We start from the raw sequence: 6,175 nt of genomic DNA, 5'->3' as shown, positions 1-6,175 counted from the left end.
AGGGGAAGCTTTGACTGAGGGGAAGCTTTGACTGAGGGGAAGCTTTGAATGAGGGGATGCTTTGACTGAGGGGATGCTTTGACTGAGGGGATGCTTTGACTGAGGGGATGCTTTGACTGAGGGGAAGCTTTGAATGAAGGGATGCTTTGACTGAGGGGATGCTTTGACTGAGGGGATGCTTTGACTGAGGGGAAGCTTTGACTGAGGGGATGCATTCACTCAAGAGTTGCATTGACTGAGGGGAAGCATGACTGAGCCGCGGACATTAAAATGATGTTTTTTATTAATAGGTTAATAATATATTAACATCTACTAAATCGCTTCAGTCACTTGATACTAACATCATTAAGTCACGTCTGTTCAAGTTGCGTCAATTCAAATCAATTTAATACTAGTCACGTCAGTTCACTAATATTCTGCATAGCAAAACATGAGAATATCATGTCTGAGTGAACCAACAAATTCAGATTTTTTCCAAAGGCCCTCACTGTCAAATTTGCTCTACAATTACAATGACTGCGTAGTTATTTTCTCAAAAAATATGCGAATTTTCATCAGGCATATTCGATTAAAATTGAGATAATCAAAACAATATATTTTTGGCCGCGGTCCACATTGCCTGACAAGTTCAAGTTTTCATGCCTGAACATACAAGCCGTAACTATCATTTATATTTCATTCTACATGTAATGCGTTGGGTTGAGTGTCAATGAGTGGGGTTTCAGTGAGGGGGGTTTAACTAATATTGTAGTGGGGTTGAGTTTCAATGAGTGGGGGTTACACTAAAGATAAATCTAAACTCGCCGAATCACACCAACAGTTTGTACGAATGAAACATATTCTTAAAAGAAATTCCGAAACGTATTCTAGGATATATCATATTCCATTTAATAGCTTATTTCTTGGCTGAAGGATCGGTGTTTAGTTAGGCTTTTATATGCGTCAGCATTCAAGCACTTCATCCACATCACTTCATCTACCCTCACGTCATCCAAATTCTATCACTCCGCCAACATTCCGAAATTTCATCCACATTCCATCGCATTATGTATATTATTAATCACTTTCAACGTTTAAAATAAAAATTTAACATTCATCCACCACGCGGCGCATCCTGCATATCATCCATCCAATGCATCGAGTTCCATCCACGCGACGCATCCATCATATCATCCATTCAATGCATCCACTTCCATCCAAACGGCGCATCCATCATATCATCCATTCAATGCATCCACTTTCATCCATGCAGTGCATCCATCATATCATCCACTTAATGCATCCACACATCCACGCTGCGCATCCACCATATGAAGGCCACCATCACTCTCCAGAATTTTGTCGAGCCTAAGGATTTTATTGCAAACTTCAGAGTGGAAGTTTTAATGAAGAATTTCTTCCTTTGTTCGTTTTCTGTTTCAAATGAAGTGCAAGGAAAGTGAGGCATGAGTGAAAATGACACCAACACAACGCACTTTTTTTCTGCACTTTCCACTTCTTCAGGACTCAGGAAAGAAACTCAGTGACTTGAGATTAGAAATTCGCTTAATTCACGTACTCAATAATTTGAAATTCATATTTATATCTCTTTAAAGACATACTTCCCAAGTTTGTACATAATATTTATGCTTTTCAGTGTTTGTGAATCCATGAACATTCGTGGTCATCTTTCTAGGCATGAAAGTGACTTTATTGACGAAAATGCCTTCATGCCTTTAAATTTTGTTCCACGATTTAATGACTGCGTGTTATGAATGATATGGTTAGCAGGGCGACTTGTTAAGAAATCTTCTAAAATAATCTTTATCGAGGCAAACTCAACATAATAATAGAAAAAAAAATGATATCACTGTGCAGGAAGAAGAGGAACGACCCTTCAATGAATCTATTAAACTTTTTTTCAATTTCCAGGTGAAAAGTTCATGAAAGAAATCAGAACTAATATTTACGGTTGAAAATTCGTGTAATTACGTGCAGTTCAGCGGTTATTCTGAGCAATTCAACAATAACATTTCTGGTGAAGATGTTTTCCTGGCATAAAAAGTTTTTACGGTTAAAATGAAGAAACTTCATACATGTAGCACTTCGTTCGACTGCAGTTCATCCTACTTCTACAGCAGTTCAATTGTTTTTCTTCAGTTTCGTTAACCTGACACTCTTCTGTTTCGTTGACTTTTCCTCCACCGTTTCCTTCACCTATCCCTGCTATCTTTGCAGTATTATTACAAATTTTGTTCCTTACATCCTCATTATTATGCTCCCTATAACTCCATAAATATTCTCCCTATTACCCCATTATATATATTATACTCCCCATAACCCCATATATACTCTATAAAACTTCATAATTGTGCTCCATTTAACCCCGTAATTATGCTCCCATAACCCCGTAATTATGATTTCTATTCAACTCTGTAATTATATTCCCCATAACCCCGTAAATTATGCCCCCCCATAACCCCATAATTTTGCTCCCCATAACCCCTTAATTATGCTCCCCATAACCCCATAATTATGCTCCCCATAACCCCATAATTATGCTCCCATAACCCCATAATTATTCTCATAACCCCATTATTATGTTTCCATAACCCAATAACTATGCTCCCCATAAACTCATAATTATGCTCCCCATAACCCCATAATTATGCTCCCCATAACCCCTTAATTATACTCCCCATAACCCCATAATAATGATCCCCATAACCCCATAATTACACTCCATATAACCCCATAATTACACTCCATATAACCCCTAATTATGCTCCCCGTAACCCCATAATATATGGGGTTATGAAGGTTCATTTTTGAAGGTCTGGCTCACTGTCCCCAGAGACTGACTACTCCCCACAAGAGGGGCCTGAATATCCCCACGTATAGTGGACTCAAGCCCCGCAAAGTGGGGTTTAATAATTAAATCTCACCACACGTCATATTCCTGCCGCTCGCTTTAGAATCTCTAGAGCACTAGAGTCTAGTGCTGAATTTCCAGCCAAGTTTGAGTTGCTCGAACACACAGCCTGAATAATTCCTGTTAACAACACGCGTGCATGTTTAATGTACGGCCAACATCTGAATTTAAAATATTGTGATGAATTTATTTTGGAAAATACGGGGCTGAATGAATTGCGGCTCCGAATTTAATCGTGTAAAAACTGCTATATATTCATTTTAGTGATATTGCGATTTGTCTATTTTATTGCAAGATAATCTCTGTTCCGAATCAATGGTTCACAAAACGTGATTGTGTAGTTTTAGATCACGCTTATTAGAATTGCATGAAGATGCAAACGGAGTAAGGGCTCGAAAAAATTTATTACGGTCAACAGTGTAATTGGGCCTACTGAATGTTGGTGACTCCTTCAAGCCCGATTATTAAGTGCATTGTGTGTAATGCAATAGAATTCAAATTTTTCCACTACTGGCAATCAGACCGCAAAGATTAAGCGCGACCAGCATTGACGTGGTCATTAAATTGGTTTGATCCGTCAGTTAAGCTGCTGATCCCGACTGGCGTCTAACAGGTTCCTCTCTTATAGGAATTAAACTCCGACGCCAGGGTTACTTGCTGCGTCGGATGGTGGTTAAATTTGAATGCTTTGTTAAATGCCGCGGTTATAGTGAAATTATTGATTTGTTATGCGTAGGTATTTACTCATGTTTTCTTGTTTTCTGTTTTATGGATCTTCCGCTTAATCTCAAGAACTCCTTGCTCTAACTTTCTCTCCGCGCATTGGATTTATTGTAGCTCTCGTGCCCGATTTGCAAATATTCGTTCAGGGTATCCGATTTGATAATTTGCTTAGTTCTTAGTTTCGCATCCGTTTGTAAAGATAATCCGTTCCGATTTGTTTTGCTATAATTTAGTATCTTTAGTACATTGAATTAAGCTTGTCATTGGAGTTTCAAATCGTCTAGCCCAATACTTGCTCATTAATTGAATTACAATTTATACGGTCATTGTCGGGCGTGAAATGACCGTCCAAACTTTGAAGGTAACGCGACTGGTAATTAGGATATCTACGGCCAGTTCGTCCCATTGAGTCTTAATAAACTCAAGACGAATCAATCGGCCATATTAAAAAAAATTCAATCAAAATTCCGCCGTTGGATATTTTTTGTGTTGAATAATATGGTCTTTATCTCGTTTACTTCATTTAGGGTTAAATAATACGGTCTATTTCTCATCCGCTTCATGTACGGTTGAATAATACGGTCTATTTCTCTTCCGCTTCATGTACGGTTGAATAATACGGTCTATTTCTCAACCGCTTCACGTGCGGTTGAATAATATGGTCTATTTCTCATCCGCTTTGTGTACGGTTGAATAATCCGGTCAATATATCAACCGCTTCATGTGCGGTTGAATAATATGTATAATTTTTTCGGCTGAATGATCGCTGTACGACAATGTACGAGTATATTGATTTGGAGGGATAAAAAAACAATTGGCTTCAAATTTCAATTTATTTTCAGTGATCGTTTCGGTACTTCGAAAAAATATGCACGATTAAATTCTCGTTTAGGCTGAAATGAGTGCGTTATTCATTTAAATTTGTAATCCAAGAGGAGTTTCCGAATTTTTACTTTCTATCTCAATATAAATAAATTAACATTTTTTATATGTCGTCTAATAGTTTTCAACAAACAACGTACAACAAAAAAATAATATAAAGAAATTTTCTACGAATTACTGTCAAACTATAGACATTTTTAATGAACAATAAGACAGCTTAACTAAAAAATATTCATTAGAGTGAAACATACAAATAACCTTATAAGTAAAATAACTTTTAATGTTAAAAAAGTCATAAATAAAAAACATGAATTTGTAGCAGCATTTCATGAGCTAGATGTTCTTTAATAATATATGAGATACAAACAATCAAATTAAAACCCTAGTTGACAGATGGCTGCTATGCTGTTGCCATGGCAACAACAAATGAATTATTTCTAAGAAAAATGAGAAAACGTCGCTGGCTCCGTCATAACAACATCGCAATCACCGACTTCAAGATGCATTTTTTTACGAATTCTAATGAGTTTTACAGTCCCAAGATGATACAAGGATATTAGATTATTACTACGTTGAACCGGACTAAAATTATATTAAAATAATAGCTAGTTAGTAAGTAGGCTATGTCGGTACTAGAAGTATGTCCGCTATTATTGTTATACCATGGCATGAATATGTTATATTACTTGATAGTCATTATTATTCTGCCAGAGAATAACTGTATTTAAATATATGCTAGTTATTACAACTTAATTGGCGTGACACTAAATAGTTAGTACAGTGGGACAGTTATACAAGATGAAGATTTTATCTCTACTACTAGAAAAATTACACTTTCAATCGAAAGCTATAAAATAAAAAAAGCTATAAATCGAATATAAAATCTTAGCCTCAAAAGTCACGCAACAGACAGAATTTAATCGTGACATTTGCGTCTTCAAGAAATTTTAATTGATTTTTAACGTTCAAATCACTCGTATATTCAATAACACTCATCATACGTATTCATCATGTTCCAAGAAAACGTGTTTAAGATGAAAAGTGATCCAACAGCAATAGAATAAATTGGCTCTACTGAAATACTGATTGCCAAGTTCATGTCGCTAGATAACCCGATAATGTTCGTCTTATACAGCCACTGTTGATAGGCTGCAGCAGGGCGGAAAAAACGAAACGAAAGCTAGCTCATTTTTAAACAGCGGAACAATAACTATACGGCGGAGCCTGGTCAACGGAATCTTAATTTATTGTAAAGCTAGTAGGAGGCCATGTCATATAGTCCTCAATTTAATCTAAAGCTACTATCTAGCTCCTAATGAAGGTCCTATATTTACTCTTAAGGAAATATTCGAACATTTCACATGGTCATCAACTCAGTCGAAGGTTAAAATTCACGTTTGTCATCTATACCTCGATTTAATGCCACAGGTTGCGCTGGTCAAATGACTTTCGATTTATACAAGGAAACGTTTAGAGCTTGTCTTATGTCCCTCGGTTCATTTTAAGACAACTATTGCAGCTTGTCACATGGCCCTTACATTAACCCGGGTCCACTAGTCAAGCTCGTCCCATGGCCCTCACATTAACCTGGGTCCACTAGTCAAGCTCGTCCCATGGCCCTCACATTAACCCGGGTCCACTAGTCAAGCTCGTCCCATG

General features: G+C 37.1%; 1 protein-coding gene across 1 annotated transcript in view; it reads right to left on the bottom strand.

Annotated features, from left to right (window-relative positions):
- Window positions 1-6,175, bottom strand: part of LOC108676076 (probable ligand-gated ion channel 46) — an 18,086-nt gene that overhangs the window by 1,432 nt on the left and 10,479 nt on the right. The window lies entirely within an intron of this gene.

Source organism: Hyalella azteca, unplaced genomic scaffold (genome assembly GCF_000764305.2).
Source record: "Hyalella azteca isolate HAZT.00-mixed unplaced genomic scaffold, Hazt_2.0.2 contig15098, whole genome shotgun sequence".
NCBI classification, from domain to species: domain Eukaryota; kingdom Metazoa; phylum Arthropoda; class Malacostraca; order Amphipoda; family Hyalellidae; genus Hyalella; species Hyalella azteca.
This window is presented reverse-complemented; position numbering and strand designations above follow the sequence as displayed.